Here is an 18,887-nt window from a genome sequence, read left to right on the forward strand (position 1 = left end):
AGACTGCAAATGTCTAGAGTAACGTCAAAAATCTTAGTAAAATTCACTTCCGGTCGCGTGTTTTTCCTGTCCTCAAAATGAAAAGTTATCTGAGCGAGACCTCGGAAACGGCATGAAGTTAAGACACCAAACTTAAATGAGTAATAGACCTTGAGGAGTAGGCAAAACACATAGGGTTCAGAGCGTCAGCCGTCACTTCCGGTTGTTACAGGAAGTGATCAAAGAAATCGAAAATTTCAACTTTTCTTTTTTGAATTTTTTTTGCATCACATTATTGCATCTTATGTGTAGTTTCGAAATATGTCAGTCCCACCGGAAACAAAAACGACAACTTCCGGTTATAAGAGGAAAACTACATAATTTGAGTATTTTACTTTCCCTTAAATATCTTTTATAGATAAAGTATTTGAAAAGATTTTTAGATATGTTATTCAGACTGCAAATGTCTAGAGTAACGTCAAAAATCTTAGTAAAATTCACTTCCGGTCGCGTGTTTTTCCTGTCCTCAAAATGAAAAGTTATCTGAGCGAGATCTCGGAAACGGCATGAGATTAAGACACCAAACTTAAATGAGTAATAGACCTTGAGGAGTAGGCAAAACACATAGGGTTCAGAGCGTCTGCCGTCACTTCCGGTCGTCACAGGAAGTGATCAAAAAATCGAAAATTTCAACTTTTCTTTATAAAATTAAAACTTGCATCACTTTGTTGCATCTCTTTCGTGTTTTGAAATATGTTAGATTCCACCGGGAAAAAAAACTGTAAACTTCCGGTTTAAAGAGATAAACTACGTTATTTCGATGTTTAGCTTTCTCATGAATATCACTTACAGATAAGTATTTGAAATGTTTTTTTTTTATACATATGCTGTAGATACTACAAATGTCATGAGAAAATTCAGAGATTTTTATTCAATTCACTTCCGGTCGTGTGTTTTCCTGTCCCCAAAATTAGAATGTGTTCTCACAATTGCTCGGTAAGAGTAAAAGACTGAAGTCTAAAACTTTCAGGACTTATAGTCAGTCATCAGTTCATTTGCATCGTGTAAAAATCGTCTGTCGTCATTACTTCCGGTCGTGACAGGAAATGAAGAAAAAAGTATTTTTTTTAAGTTATTTTGTTTCTACATCAGTTTTAGACTTATACCGACCTTGGAAAAGACATGTTTATGCAAACAGGAAGTAGTATAACGGAAGACCTTCTCATTACTAGTAATGAGTTTCTAGTTAAGGTCTTCCGTTTCAGTCGGAAGACCTTATAGTGATTGTACTGTTTATTAAGGTCTTCCGTTTCAGTCGGAAGACCTTATAGTGATTCTACTGCTTATTATTATTATTTTTTTTCCCATTTTTTGTCCAAGCGATTTCTCAGAGATGACTCAATGGATTTTGTTGAAACTTTCAGGGATTATGACAAATAAAATAAACTAAAAACATTTTTAAGGATTTTGCAAAATTCACTTCCGGTCGTCAGATATGTCCGATTTCCGTTTTTTCAAAAGAGTTCATGTCCGGACGTTTTCTCAGAAACGATAAAAGATTAAGTCACCAAACGTTCAGGGATTATAGATCATGACAAGTATGTTTGCAGAATATGTTTAAATTTGTCAGCCGTCACTTCCGTTCGTCACAGGAAGTGATCAAAGAAATTGAAAATTTCAACTTTTCTTTTATGGATTTAATCTTGCATGACATTATTGTTTCTGTTTCGCAGTTTCGAAATATGTTGGTTTCACCGGAAACAAAAACGTCAACTTCCGGTTATAAGCGAAAAACTACATAATTTGAGCATTTTACTTTCCCATAAATATCGCTTATAGTTCAAGTGTTTGAAATGGTTTTTTAATATGTTATTTAGACTGCAAATATCTAGAGTTACGTCAAATATCTTGGTAAAATTCACTTCCGGTCGCGTGTTTTACTGTCCGCAAAATAAGAATTTGTGTAAGTGAGATCTCAAAAACAGTAAGAGATAAAGAGACCAAAGTTATAGGAGTAATAGAACTTAATGAGTAGTCAAAACTTTTTGGGTTAATAGCGTCAGCCGTCACTTCCGGTCGTCACAGGAAGTGATCAAAGAAATCAAAAATTTCAACTTTTCTCTTTTGAAATAAAACTTGCATCATATAATTGAATCTCTTTCACAGTTTCTATATGTGTTGGTCTCACTGGAAACAAAAAACGACAACTTCCGGTTATAAGAGAAAACTATGTAATTGGGATTCTTAACTTCCCAAAAGTATCGCATATAGATAAAGTTTTTTGAAATGATTTTTATATATGTTATTGAGATTTCAATTGTATAGTGTGACGTTAATCATCTTAGGAAAATGCACTTCCGGTCGCGTGTTTTTCTGTCCTCAAATTGAGATTTTGTTCACCAAATTGCTCAGAAACAGTACATTTCTAAAGTCTAAAACTTTCAGAACTGATAGTCAGTCCTCAGTTTATCTACATCATGTAAAAATCGTACGTTGCCGTCACTTCCGGTCGTGACAGGAAACGATGCAGAAAAGTGAATTGTTAGTTTTTTTCTTTTTACAGAAATGTTTGGCTAATGCGGATGTTAAATAGACCATAACCATGCAATTTATTATCACCGGAAGTGCAATCCGAAAAACCGGAAGTTGTCTCAAACATGAGTAATTTTTTATGGAAACTTTTAGGGAGGATCAGTTGTGAATAATTAAGGTGTAGAATGAACATTTTATTCGTTTGGAGCACTTTCGTTCATGACGAAGTACATAAAGAAAACAGGAAAGTAATTCCGTTTGTTTTTATTTGTATTTACATATCTTTGGAAGCCTTGAGATAATTTTTGTTAATTATTTAGAATAATCTTATTGGCAAGATTGTGTTTTTTTTATCGAAGAAGTCAAGAAAACGGAAGACCTGTTATTGCCTAGGCAATATGTATCTAGTTATTATTAAGGTCTTCCGTTTCAGACGGAAGACCTTATAGTGATTGTACGGTTTATTAAGGTCTTCCGTTTCAGACGGAAGACCTTATAGTGATTGTACTGTTTATTATTATTATTTTTTTTCCCCCTTTTTCTTGCCCCCCTCGATTTCTCAGAGATGGCTGGACGGATTTTCTTGAAATTTTCAGGGATGATAGAGAATGTTAATACCCCCAGACGTTTTTTTCATTTTTTGAAAATTCACTTCCGGTCGTCAGATATGTCCGATTTCCGTCTTTTTCAAAAATATTTTGTCCCAGTGAGATCTCAAAAACGGTAAGAGATTAAGACACCAAATTTACAAGAGTAATAGACCTTGAGGAGTAGGCAAAACCATTGGGGTTGGGAGTGTCAGCCGTCACTTCCGGTCGTCACAGGAAGTGATCAAAGAAATCAAAAATTTGAACTTTTCTTTTTTGAATCTTTTTTTGCATCACATTATTGCATCTCATTTGTAGTTTCGAAATATGTTGATCCCACCGGAAACAAAAACGTCAACTTCCGGTAATGAGAGAAAAACTACATAATTCGAGTATTATACTTCCCCATAAATATCGCTTATAGATTAAGTATTTGAAATGATTTTTAGATATGTTATCAAGACTGCAAATGTCTAGAGTAACGTCAAATATCTTTGTAAAATTCACTTCCGGTCGCGTGTTTTACTGTCCGTAAAATGAGAATTTGTCTTAGCCAGATCTCAGAAACGGTAAGAGATTAAGACACCAACCTTTTATGAGTAATAGATCTTGACAAGTAGGCAAAACCATTTGGGTAAAAAACGTCAGCCGTCACTTCCGGTCATCACAGGAAGTGATCAAATAAATCGAAAATTTCAACTTTTCGTTTTTGAATCTTTTATGCATCACTTTATTGCATCTTATTTGTCGTTTCGAAATATGTCAGTCCTACTGGAAACAAAAACGACAACTTCCGGTTATAAGAGAAAAACCACATAATTTGAGTATTATACTTTCCCATAAATATCTTTTATAGATAAGGAATTTGAAATGATTTTTAGCTATTTTATTCAGACTGCAAATGTCTAGAGTAATTTCAGATATCTTTGTAAAATTCACTTCCGGTCGCGTGTTTTCCTGTCCTGAAAATGAGAAGTTCACTGAGGAGATCTCGGAAACAGTAAGAGATTAATACACCAAACTTATAAGAATAAATAGATCTGGAGGAGTAGACAAAACTTATATGGTTAAACGCGTCAACCGTCACTTCCGGTCGTCGCAGGAAGTGATAAAAAATCAAAAATTTTAAGTTTTCTTTTTAAAATTAAAACTTGCATCACTTTATTGCAACTCTTTTGCTGTTTTGTGATATGTTAGATTCCACCGGAAACAAAAACCTAAACTTCCGGTTTTAAGAGATCAGCTATGTTATTTCTATGTTTAACTTTCTTATAAATATCACTTAGAGATAAAGAATTTGAAATGTTTTTTTATATATGTTGTAGATATTAAAAATGTCTAGAGAAATTTCAGAGATTTTATACAATTCACTTCCGGTCGCGTGTTTTCCTGTACTCAAAATTAGAACGTGTTCTTAAAATTGCTTGACAACAGTAAAAGACTGAAGTCTAAAACTTTCAGGACTGATAGTCAATCATCAGTTCAAATGCATCATGTAAAATCGTGTGTCGCCATTACTTCCGATCGTGACAGGAAGTGATACAAAAAAGTGAAGTTTTGCAAGTTGTTTTCTTTCTTCATTAGCTTTAGGATAATACCGAAGTTAGAAAGGACATGTCCACGCAAATTATTTCCACTAGAAGTACCGGCCAAAAAACCGCTCAAAACACTGTGATACATAGGCGACTCCCAACAGGAAGTGGTATAACGGAAGACCTTCTCATTACTAGTAATGAGCTTCTAGTTAAGGTCTTCCGTTTCAGACGGAAGACCTTATAGTGATTGTAGTGTTTATTATTATTATTATTTTTTTCCCCTTTTTCTTGCCCCCCTCGATTTCTCAGAGATGGCTGGGTGGATTTTCCTGAAATTTTCAGGGGTGATAGAGAATGAAAATACCCCCAGGCGTTTTTTTCATTTTTTCAAAATTCACTTCCTGTCGTCAGATATGTCCGATTTCCGTTGTTTTCAAAAATATTTTGTCCCAGTCATATCTCAGAAACGGTAACAGATTAAGACACCAAACTTATATGGTTAATAGATCTTGAGGAGTAGGCAAAACCATTTGGGTTAAGAGCGTCAGCCGTCACTTCCGGTCGTCACAGGAAGTGATCATAGAAATCGAAAATTTCAACTTTTCTTTTTTGTATCTTTTTTTGCATCACCTTATTGCACTTTATTTGTAGTTTCGAAATATGTTGGTTTCACCGGAAACAAAAACGTCAACTTCCGGCTATAAGCAAAAAACTGCATAATTTGAGTATTTTACTTTTCCATATTTATTTTTTATAGATAACGTATTTGAACTGATTTTTGAATATGTTATCAAGACTGCAAATGTCTAGAGAAACGTCAAATATCTTGGTAAAATTCACTTCCGGTCGCGCGTTAAAATGTCCGCAAAATGAGAACTTGTCCGAGTGAGATCTCAGAAACTGTAAGAGATTTAGACACCAAACTTATAGGAGTATTAGACCTTGAGGAGTAGACAAAACCATTTGGGATAAGAGCGTCAGCCGTCACTTCCGGTCGTCACAGGAAGTGATCAAAGAAATCAAAAATTTAAACTTTTCTCTTTTGGAATAAGACTTGCATCATATAATTGTATCTTTTTCACAGTTACGATATGTGTTGGTTCTACCGGAAACAAAAAACGACAACTTCCGGTTATAAGAGAAAATCTATATAAAGGGGTTTTTAATTTTCCCATAGATATCGCTTATAGATAGAGTTCTTTAAATTATTTTTATATATGTTATTGAAACTGCAGATGTCTAGAGTGACGTGAAAAATCTTAGGAAAATTCACTTCCGGTCACGTGTTTTCTTGTCCTCAAAATGAAAAGTTATTTCAGGAAGATCTCGGAAACGGCATGAGATTAAGACCCAAACTTATAAGAATAATAAACCTTGGTGAGTAGGCAAAACACATAGGGTTAAACGCGTAAGCCGTCACTTCCGGTCGTCACAGGAAGTGATAAAAAAAATCAAAAATTTCAACATTTCTTTTTAAAAGTAAAACTTGCATCACTTTAATGCTTCTCTTTCGCTGTTTTGAAATATGTTAGATTCCACCGGAAACAAAAACTTTAAACTTCCGGTTTTAAGAGATAAACTACGTTATTTCGTGGTTTAACTTTCTCATAAATATCACTTATATATAAATATTTTAAATGCTTTTTACATATGTTGTAGATATTGCAAAAGTCAAGAGAAAATTCAGAGATTTTTATTCAGTTCACTCCCGGTCGTGTGTTTTCCTTTCTGAAAATTAGAATTTGTTCTCACAATTGTTCGACAACAGTAATAGACTGAAGTCTAAAACTTTCAGGACTGATAGTCAGTCATCAGTTCATTTGCATCTTGTAAAACTTGTGTGTCGTCATTACTTCCGGTCGTGACGAGAAACCAAGCAAAAAAGAATTTTTCTTAAGTTATTTTGTTTCTACATAAGTTTTAGGCTAATACCGACGTTGGAAAAGACTTGTTGATGCAAACAGGAAGTAGTATAACGGAAGACCTGCTCATTACTAGTAATGAGTTTCTAGTATTCTTAATATTATTGTATAGACGAAATTTGGTAAAGGACTATGTCCGCTCCATTTCTCCAGAACAGCTTAAGATATGAAAGTTAACTTTGTCAGATATCATAGATAATGACTTGTAGATGTCACCATGAATATTCTTTCCGTCGTCATTACTTCCGGTCGTCACAGAAATTGGATTAAAAAGTCGATTTTTTCTATTTCTTCGTCTTTCTAACTTCTTTTTTCTGTAATATTCATAGGGTATGTAAAGGCCCCTCTTTGAAGATTTTACGTATTACCAGTTTCCTGATAGGATTAAGAAGGAATTAAATATCTTTAAATATCTTAGAATTTCCGAAAACGTAGGACCAACGTTTCTTAAACACTACAGAATATTGATTTTTCCCCCGTATATATAGTTTGCGAGGACTGCTCAGTGCTCATTTACGTAGGAACTGGTGTAGAGTTAAAACCTACTGGGTGATTGGGATAGGCCAGAAAAACCTTGCCGTTGCCATGGAAACGAGTTTATATTAAATAAAAACGGTAGTATATGATATGTGTGTGCATTTTATTCGCCCCTATTTTTGTCAACTGTAGAAGACATTGCCATCTTTACACCCCCCCCCCTTTTTCTCTTTTTCGCTTTTATGTTTTGCATTCTTTATAAAATGACCTTGACTTTCATATCACAAGCAACTCTTCTTGACGTTTTTAAAATTATAAGCCTTAATTCTTTCTACAAAGTAATGCTAATTTACATGTTTATGTTCAAGACCCCCCCCCCCCCTTTCCTCGAAGCAACCAGGTAGAATACACAGATATAAAATTTACAACTTATAAGGAACTTCTTAAGAGTTTCATTAATAAAGTTCGGTTCCCCTGATGTGATTTGATATTTTACTACCATTCATTCTTCTTCTGTTTTGTCTTTAGAATTTATAATTATTTTATTTAGAATTAATTTATCTTTAGAAAGTAGTGATTGTCAGCTGCATTCATTAGCATTTCGCGTTTTCTTCTATATCTATTACTTGCATATTAATAATTTCATTAAATAATATTTAAAAGTATTAAAACTTCATTTCTAATAAATTTTATTCATTTGTAAATCCTTGGATCCGCTCCTGCAGGTGCGCGAAAGCCTCATCACTACTGTAAACAAATTATTCATCACGCCGAAAATGTTCATGATTCCGCTAAACTAAGAAAGCTTACACATAGTTTTTCATCTCATAAACAACCATCAGCCCTGTCCAATGCAGAAATGCTCGAATTGAAGGGGAAAATTCAGGAATTGTTTTGCGTCAACCATGTTTTGACGTGAACCTTACACCGCATTCTGTTATTAAGGTCTTTCGTCTTCACGGAAGACCTTATAGTGATTCTACTGTTTCTTATTATTATTATTATTATTATTCTTATTATTATTTTTTTGACTTTCTAATTTTGTGCACGCGATTTCTCAGAGACTATTGAGTGGATTGGGATGAAATTTGCAGGGAAAACGTGTCGTAGGCTGAAGTTATTTTATCCGGGAGCAAATTCCAAAAATCACATCCGGTGCCAAGTTATGGACCATTTCCTGATTTTAAAATGAAATTTTGTCCAGGGATAATCTCAAGAACGGCTAAAGATATCAATGTCAAACTTTCAGGAATAATAGATCGTGATAAAGACTTGCCGGGAAGCTTATTTTTGTACGCCGTCGGCACTTCCTGTCGCTACAGGAAGTGGCTTTCAAAAATCGATTTTTTCAATTTTTTTGTTTTTTAAATATTTTTCTGCGATATTAGTAGGGATAATAAAGCGTCTTATCGGATTACTAAATATATAATTTGTTTTAATGTTGATTCAAACATACTCTAGGAATTCGCTTTTTTCATTTTAAGTCACTTTCTAATTTTGTGCACGCGATTTCTCAAAGACCATTGAATGGATTTACATGAACTTTTCAGGAATAGTGTGTTGTAAAATGAACTTGATCTATCTGAGAGAAAATTTGGAAATTTACTTCCGGTGCCAAGTTACAGACCATTTTCTGATTTCAAAATGACATTTTGTCCGCGGATAATCTCAAGAACGACAAGAGATATCAATGTCAAACTTTCAGGGATTATAGCTCGTGATAGATACTAGCGGGGTCGCTACTTTTTGTTCGTCGTCGGCACTTCCGGTCGCTTACGGAAGTGATCAAAGAAATCGTAAAATTTCAACTTTTCTTTTTTAAATTAAAACTTACATCACGTTATTGCATCTCTTTTGTAGTTTCGAAATATGTTGGTCTCACCGGAAACAAAAACGTCAACTTCCGGTTACAAGAGAAAAACTACATAATTTGAGTATTTTTCTTTCCCATTAATATCTCTTGTAGTAATTAATGTCTTTTGTAGCATTTGAAATGAATTTTAAATGTGCTATTTAGACTGCAAATGTCTAGAGTAACGTCAAGTATCTTAAGATTTGTAAAATTCACTTCCGGTCGCGTGTTTTTCTGTCCTCAAAATGAAAAGTTGTCTGAGCAAGATCTCGGAAACAGTAAGAGATTTACATTAACGCTTGTCCGCTTGTCCGGTATCAGTGAAAAAAAAATACGGACAAGTGAATATTGCTTGGCACTTGTCCGATTGGACAAGTGCATTTTAATGTAAAGAAGTCTTCAAATAATAAAAAGAACGACTGTTGAAAGTTCATCGGTAAAGACGGAAGCAGTACATAAAAAACGAACTTTGATCCCGATATGAATTGCTATGTAATTGAGTTCACACTCGATCGGGATCGAAGTTCACTAATTGCATACTACTGCAAAGGCATAAGTTACGCCGAGTTACGAAGTTTAGATTCTGTATGATGTTGACAGTTTCATTTGTGAACATTTATGTTGTTGTCAGGATAGAAAGTCTAGATAAAATTTTGTTTTTATGTTTTTTGTATTTATAGATAACATCACTAATCAATCACATGTAATGGACTTTATTTTAGTTTTCAAGTTGACAGTATTGTATCTTTATTGAACAATGTTCGGACAAGTGAAGTTGAAGTTCGGACAAGTAAATGTCCTGGTCACTTGTCCGAATGGACAAGTAGGGAAAAAAGTTAATGTCGAGCCCTGTGATTAAGACACCAAACTTTTATGAGCAACAGACCTTAAGATGTAGGCAAAACCATTTGGGTTCAGAGCGTCAGCCGTCACTTCCGGTCGTCACAGGAAGTGATCAAAGAAATCAAAATTTTAATTTTTCTTTTTTATATTAAAACTTGCATCACTTAATTGCATCTCTTTCACTGTTTTGAAATATGTTAGATTCCACCGAAATCAAAAACGTCAACTTCCGGTTTTAGGAGATAAACTACGTTATTTTTATATTTAACTTTCTCATAAATATTGCTTATCGATAAAGTACTTGAAATAGTTATATGTATGTGTAGATACTGCAAATGTCTAGAGAAAAGTCGGAGATTTTTCTAAAATTCACTTCCGGTCCTTGTCTACCTGTCCTCAAAATTAGAATCTGTTCTCAAGATACGGCTCGGCAACAGTAAACGACTGAAATCTAAAACTTTCAGGACTGATAAAAGGTCATCACTTTATTTGAATCGTGAGAAAATCTTGTATCGCCGTTACTTCCGGTCGTGACAGGAAGTGATGCAAAAAAGTGAATTGTTAATGATTAGCACGTTGGATTTTCACGTTGACGACCAGGGTTAAATCTCCAGAGTGTCTGAATTTCTTTTATCACTTTTTCAGCTTGAATTTTCGTTTTGTTTTCAGAATCGGACGGAAGACCTCTCATTGCTCGCAATGAGTTTCTAGTATTCTTAATATTATTGTATAGACGAAATTTGGTAAAGGACTATGTCCGCTCCATTTCTCCAGAACAGCTTAAGATATGAAAGTTAACTTTGTCAGATATCATAGATAATGACTTGTAGATGTCACCATGAATATTCTTTCCGTCGTCATTACTTCCGGTCGTCACAGAAATTGGATTAAAAAGTCGATTTTTTCTATTTCTTCGTCTTTCTAACTTCTTTTTTCTGTAATATTCATAGGGTATGTAAAGGCCCCTCTTTGAAGATTTTACGTATTACCAGTTTCCTGATAGGATTAAGAAGGAATTAAATATCTTTAAATATCTTAGAATTTCCGAAAACGTAGGACCAACGTTTCTTAAACACTACAGAATATTGATTTTTCCCCCGTATATATAGTTTGCGAGGACTGCTCAGTGCTCATTTACGTAGGAACTGGTGTAGAGTTAAAACCTACTGGGTGATTGGGATAGGCCAGAAAAACCTTGCCGTTGCCATGGAAACGAGTTTATATTAAATAAAAACGGTAGTATATGATATGTGTGTGCATTTTATTCGCCCCTATTTTTGTCAACTGTAGAAGACATTGCCATCTTTACACCCCCCCCCTTTTTCTCTTTTTCGCTTTTATGTTTTGCATTCTTTATAAAATGACCTTGACTTTCATATCACAAGCAACTCTTCTTGACGTTTTTAAAATTATAAGCCTTAATTCTTTCTACAAAGTAATGCTAATTTACATGTTTATGTTCAAGACCCCCCCCCCCCTTTCCTCGAAGCAACCAGGTAGAATACACAGATATAAAATTTACAACTTATAAGGAACTTCTTAAGAGTTTCATTAATAAAGTTCGGTTCCCCTGATGTGATTTGATATTTTACTACCATTCATTCTTCTTCTGTTTTGTCTTTAGAATTTATAATTATTTTATTTAGAATTAATTTATCTTTAGAAAGTAGTGATTGTCAGCTGCATTCATTAGCATTTCGCGTTTTCTTCTATATCTATTACTTGCATATTAATAATTTCATTAAATAATATTTAAAAGTATTAAAACTTCATTTCTATTAAATTTTATTCATTTGTAAATCCTTGGATCCGCTCCTGCAGGTGCGCGAAAGCCTCATCACTACTGTAAACAAATTATTCATCACGCCGAAAATGTTCATGATTCCGCTAAACTAAGAAAGCTTACACATAGTTTTTCATCTCATAAACAACCATCAGCCCTGTCCAATGCAGAAATGCTCGAATTGAAGGGGAAAATTCAGGAATTGTTTTGCGTCAACCATGTTTTGACGTGAACCTTACACCGCATTCTGTTATTAAGGTCTTCCGTTTCAGACGGAAGACCTTATAGTGATTCTACTGTTTTTTCTTTTTAAGGTCTTCCGTCTTCACGGAAGACCTTATAGTGATTCTACTGTTTCTTCTTATTAAGGTCTTCCGTCTTCACGGAAGACCTTATAGTGATTCTACTGTTTCTTCTTCTTATTATTATTATTATTCTTATTATTATTTTTTTGACTTTCTAATTTTGTGCACGCGATTTCTCGGAGACTTTTGGGTGGATTGGCATGAAATTTGCAGGGAAAACGTGTCGTAGGCTGAATTTATTTTATCCGAGAGTAAATTCCATTAATCACATCCGGTGCCAAGTTATGGACCATTTCCTGATTTTAAAATGAAATTTTGTCCAGGGATAATCTCAAGAACGGCTAAAGATATCAATGTGAAACTTTTAGGAATTATAGATCATGATAAATTCTAGCCGGGACGTGACTTTTCGTTCGTCGTCGGTACTTCCGGTCGTTACTGGATGCGAATTTAAAAATTCGAATTTTCTAACTTTTTTGTTCTTCAATATTTTTCTTTTATATTAGTAGGGTTAATAGATGCCTTTCCAAAAAGGCTTAATATATAATTTGTTTAAAAATTGATAAATCCAAACTCTAGATATTCGCATTTTAAAATTTGAAGCGGGTCCAAAATGGCGGCTGTCTTCGCAAACTCCGACGAGCAGGTCGGCACTCGGAGATCCTCGGTTGGATCGTTCCTCGCACACTAACTTCGGACGTCAATGGTGTTCTACCATGTTGCTGATACAGTCATGTGATCTTATATGAAATTCCTCCAAATGTTATACCTTTGAAGTTAGTTTCAAGCACTATGTTTTGCTTTCAAAGACTACTTACATGATGCTGTGATCCAAGGAAGAATTAGACAAGAGAAAAAAATGTTTGAAGAACGTTATGCAAAGTAAAATAGAAAATGAGTTACAAGGCAGTTTCCGGCGGAGAAATGTAATCGATATGATGCATATTTCTCCACCAATCACTTCCGAGGTTTGTATGGAGCGTAGCGGAGTCAGTCGAGGATTGCCGATTGGCAGGTTGGAGTTTACGGAGACATCCGAGCGTCTTGTTGAACGAAACTACCATAAGGATCAATGAAATATGAATGAATTGTTGGATCTTTCAGGTTATGAAATGGATAATCTGTCATTGAAAACATAAATAATCTGACCTCCAAATGCAATAAAATGAGTAATTTGCACGGTACATACAATAATATATATGAGAATGGAGACCATTCAATAGAACATACATTTCAAAGAAAAGGCGCGAAGATTTACTCGTGACGTAATGTATCGTGACTCTTCGTTCATAGTAGAAAAATGTTTTGTTGTAGAAGTGCAGAAAAAGATTAGACGGATACGTTTGTATAAAATACAGGTAATATGGAATTGCATGGAATAAAAAAGTTGAATACACAAAGAATAAAGGAAGTAAACAGTATCATCAGTTCATCAGTAATAGATTATTTGTTATTGTTTAAACTCAAGTAACAAATTCCGATGTGAATCTGCTTGCACAAAATTTGGCTAGCTAGCTCTCATTTTATAATTCCGCATTATATAAAAAAACTTTTAACCTCCCTGACGCTCGTTACTTCAGGCAATGATACAAAATAAACATTGATGATGGCTGGTAAAATTGCGCTGGTGTAGTGTCTTCCATATTGAATATTCACGAAGGCGATCTGGGTTTAATCCCGAATTTGTTTGCTTAAATTTACGTTTTCAACTTTATAAATGATGTTGAGTGTTTTTTTTTTTTTTTGTTTTGTTTTGTTTTTGTTAGAGATGATAGAACATGATTTCTAGATTGGCGAAGGGACCTTTTCATGCGTCGTCGTTAGTTCGGGTCGCTTCCGGAAGTGAATTTAAAAAATCAAATTTTTCAACTTCAATATTTTTCTGTATTATTTGTAGGGTTAAGAGAGCCTCCTTTCAAAATACTAAATATATAATTTGTTTTCGAATTGATAAATCCAAACTCTTGATATTTGTCAATTTCACTTTGAAGTGGGAGTTGAAATGGCGTAATGATTAGCACATTGGATTCTCACGCTGACGACCAGGGTTAAATCTCCAGAGTGTCACTTTTTCAGCTTGAATTTACATTTTTATTTTCAAAATCGGACGGAAGACCTCTCATTGCTCGCAATGAGTTTCTAGTTAAGGTCTTCCGTTTCAGTCGGAAGACCTTATAGTGATTGTACTGTTTATTATTATTATTATTATTATTTTTTTCCCATTTTTTGTCCAAGCGATTTCTCAGAGATGGCTCGATGGATTTTCTTGAAACTTTAAGAGATTATGACAAATAGAATAATCTAAAAACATTTTTAAGGATTTTGCAAAATTCACTTCCGGTCGTCAGATATGTCCGATTTCCTTTTTTTCAAAAGAGTTCATGTCCGGACGTTTTCTCAGAAACGGTAAAAGATTAAGACACCAAACTTTCAAGGATTATAGATCATGATAAGTAAGTTTGTGGAATATGTTTAAATCTGTCAGCCGTCACTTCCGGTCGTCACAGGAAGTGATCAAAGAAATCGAAAATTTCAACTTTTCTTTTTTGGATTAAATCTTGCATGACATTATTGCATCTGTTTTGCAGTTTCGAAATATGTTGGTCCCACCGGAAACAAAAACGTCAACTTCCGGTTATAAGCGAAAAACTACATAATTTGAGTATTTTACTTTCCCATAAATATCGCTTATAGATTAAGTATTTGAAATGGTTTTTTAATATGTTATTTAGACTGCAAATGTCTAGAGTAACGTCAAATATCTTGGTAAAATTCACTTCCGGTCGCGTATTTTACTGTCCGCAAAATAAGAATTTGTGCAAGTGAGATCTCAGAAAACTAAAGAGATTTAGACACCAAACTTATATGAGTAATAGAACTTAAGGAGTAGGCAAAACCATTTGGGTTAATAGCGTCAGCTGTCACTTCCGGTCGTCACAGGAAGTGATCAAAGAAATCAAAAATTTCAACTTTTCTCTTTTGAAATAAAACTTGCATCAAATAATTGAATCTCTTTCACAGTTTCTATATGTGTTGGTCTCACTGGAAACAAAAAAAAAAAACGATTACTTCCGGTTATAAGAAAAAACTATGTAATTGGGATTTTTAACTTTCCCAAAAATATCGCTTATAGATAAAGTTTTTGAAATGATTTTTATACATGTTATTGAGACTGCAATTGTCTAGTGTGACGTTAACCATCTTAGGAAAATGCACTTCCGGTCGCGTGTTTTTCTGTCCTCAAATTGAGATTTTATTCACCAAATTGTTCACAAACAGTACATTGCTGAAGTCTAAAACTTTCAGAACTGATAGTCAGTCCTCAGTTTATCTACATCATGTAAAAATCGTAGGTTTCCGTCACTTCCGGTCGTGACAGGAAGCGATGAAAATAAGTGAATTTTTAAAGTTTTTTTTTTCTTTTTACAGAAATGTTAGGCTAATGCGGATGTTAGATAGACTATAACCATGCAATTTATTTTCACCGGAAGTGCCAATCGAAAAACCGGAAGTTGTCTCAAACATGAGTAGTTTTTCATGGAAACTTTTAGGGAGGATCAGTTGTGAATAATTTAGGTGTAGAATGAACATTTTATTCATTTGGAGTACTTTCGTTCATGATGAAGTACATAAAGAAAACAGGAAAGTAATTCCGTTTGTTTTTATTTGTATTTACATATCTTTGGAAGCCTTGAGATAACTTTTGTTAATTATTTAGAGTAATCTTATTGACAAGATCGTGTTTTTTTTCCGAAGAAGTCAAGAAAACGGAAGACCTGTTATTGCCTAGGCAATAAGTATCTAGTTAAGGTCTTCCGTTTCAGACGGAAGACCTTATAGTGATTGTAGTGTTTATTATTATTATTATTTTTTTCCCCTTTTCGTGTCCCCCTCGATTTCTCAGAGATGGCTGGACGGATTTTCTTGAAATTTTCAGGGATGATAGACAATGGAAATACCCCCAGGCGTTTTTTTCATTTTTCCAAAATTCACTTCCGGTCGTCAGATATGTCCGATTTCCGTTTTTTTCAAAAATATTTTGTCCCAGTCATATCTCAGAAACGGTTGGAGATTAAGACACCAAACTTATATGAGTAATAGATCTTGAGGAGTAGGCAAAACCATTTGGGTTAAGAGCGTCAACCGTCACTTCCGGTCGTCACAGGAAGTGATCATAGAAATCGAAATTTTCAACTTTTCTCTTTGAATCTTTTTTTGCATCACATTATTGCATCTCATTTGTAGTTTTGAAATATGTTGGTCCCATCGGAAACAAAAACATCAACTTCCGGTTATGAGAGAAAAACTACATAATTCGAGTATTATACGTCCCCATAAATATCGCTTATAGATTAAGTATTTGAATTGATTTTTATATATGTTGTTAAGACTGCAAATGTCTAGAGTAACGTCAAATATCTTGGTAAAATTCACTTCCGGTCGCGTGTTTTACTGTCCGTAAAATGAGAATTTGTCTGAGCCAGATCTCAGAAACGGTAAGAGATTAAGACACCAGACTTTTAGGAGTAATAGATCTTGACGAGTATGCAAAACCATTTGGGTCAAAAACGTCAGCCGTCACTTCCGCTCGTCACAGGAAGTGATCAAAGAAATCGAAAATTTCAACTTTTCGTTTTTAAATCTTTTCTTGCATCACTTTATTGCATCTTATTTGTCGTTTCGAAATATGTCAGTCCCACCGGAAACAAAAACGACAACTTCCGGTTATAAGAGAAAAACCACATAATTTGAGTTTTATACTTTCCCATAAATATCTTTCATAGACAAGGAATTTTAAATGATTTTTAGACATTTTATTCAGACTGCAAATGTCTAGAGTAATTTCAGACAAGTTTGTAAAATTCACTTCCGGTCGCGTGTTTTCCTGTCCTGAAAATGAGAAGTTCTCTGAGCGAGATCTCGGAAACAGTAAGAGATTAAGACACCAAACTTATAAGAATAATAGATCTTGAGGAGTAGACAAAACATATATGATTAAACGCGTCAACCATCACTTCCGGTCGTCACAGGAAGTGATCAAAGAAATCAAAAATTTAAACATTTTTCTTTTGAAATAAAAGACTTGCAACATATAATTCATTTTATCTTTTTTAAAGATTCGATATGTGTTGGACCTACCCAGCACATTAAAAAAACAACTTCCGATTATAAGAGAAAAACTGTATAATAGAGATTTTTAACTTTCCCATAAATGTCGCTTATAGATAAAGTTCTTTGAATGATTTTTATATATGTTATTGAGAGTGCAGTTGTCTAGAGTGACGTCAAACCTCTTAGTAAAATTAATTTCCGGTCGTGTGTTTTCCAGTCCTCAAAATGAGATTTTGTTCACCTAATTGCTCAGCACCAGTAAACCACTGAAGTCTAAAACTTTCAGGACTGATAGTCAGTCATCAGTTTATCTACATCATGTGAAAATCGTACGTTGCCATCTCTTCTGGTCGTGACTGAAAGCGATGCAAAAAAGTGAATTTTTCAAGTTTGTTTTTTTCTTTCTAAAAAAATGTTTTCGTAATGCGGATGATAATTTGACCATGACATTGCAAAATATTTTCACCGGAAGTGCCGGCAGAAAAACCGGAAGTTGTCTCAAACATCAGTAGGTTTCACGGAAACTTTTAGGGATGATCAGTTGTGAATAATTTATGTGTAGAATGAACATTTTATTTGTTTGGAGTAATTTCAGTCGTGATGAAGTAAAAAAAAACATAGAAAGTAGAGTTATTTCCTTTTTTTATGACATTTGACCTTCACCTTTGACCTTGAACATTGATGACCTTTGACCAAAAGGTCAGAATCAATGATTAATTTACTCCTCTTTTCAAAAAAAAAAAAAAATCAAATCAACAGCAACCTAGAATATTTCTCGTAAACTCATACAACATCTCGGATCGACATAAAATTTCGGTGATGTGCAGAAGAAACCTAAAAGAAAGTTTCCTGAATGTTTGACGATGAATCTCTAAAGGATATAGAAATTATGAATGTTAACGGCAAACACTACATCTTTTTTCGTATCTGAAATTTAGGTGCCGATGAACATAAAAATTAATTAAAGCTTTTCTCGATTATTTCTTCAATTGTTATGAATAGCAGTCGATTCTCTTGATATGATATGATATTTTAACACCAAGCACTCTTGCTTTCTCTAGTATTTGGAATTTATTTCAATTTTATTTAGAATTAATATTAATCGAATGAATGTCGAAAACAGCGATTTTTTCCTAGCAAATAAATTTTTACGCTCTCATTGACATATTTTTCTTCCTAAAATGCATATCTGAAATTTTGATTCATGCTACTTACATTTAATTCAATCCACACAGAGATGCTTATTTTAATCCTACCTATTATTTCAGGATATTCAGTCACTTCCGAACCCGATCCGAATTTTCATATATTTGTAAACAAAGTCTCGACACTGCAGTTCTAATGCATCATAGGCTGTGAATGATTAACTCAATGCATTCCAAATATAGACCAACTCAAATATTTTTTTAAACCGAAAATCTGCATTTGCATTATACACCAATCGTGTTTCTCAATCTATTCAATACTGATTACTACATTCCATAACAAACAAAACAACACGTGCTTTTATTCCTATTTATTCCTAAACAATTAATTTACTACTTCCATTTTCATCGGAATACGTGGTCTAGTGGTTAGCGCGCCTGCCTTACAAACCAAAGGTTTTGAGTTCGATCCCTGCTGGGAGAACTTTTTTTTTTTTTTTTTTGTGTGCATTTTGAGCTCTTTTTTTCAAACCAATTGGCAAAAGAATCAAGAAAACGGAAGACCTGTTATTGCCTAGGCAATAAGTATCTAGTTATTATTATTATTATTATTTTTTCCCCCTTTTCGTGTCCCCCTCGATTTCTCAGAGATGGCTGGACGGATTTTCTTGAAATTTTCAGGGATAATAGAGAATGAAAATACCCCCAGGCGTTTTTTTCATTTTTTCAAAATTCACTTCCGGTCGTCAGATATGTCCGATTTCCGTCTTTTTCAAAAATATTTTGTCCCAGTCATATCTCAGAAACGGTAAGAG

The sequence above is a fragment of the Saccostrea echinata genome, unplaced genomic scaffold, assembly GCF_033153115.1.
Source record: "Saccostrea echinata isolate AGI-Se365-2 ecotype Australia unplaced genomic scaffold, CSIRO_AGI_Sech_v1 ptg000002l, whole genome shotgun sequence".
In the NCBI taxonomy this organism is placed as follows: Eukaryota; Metazoa; Mollusca; class Bivalvia; order Ostreida; family Ostreidae; genus Saccostrea; species Saccostrea echinata.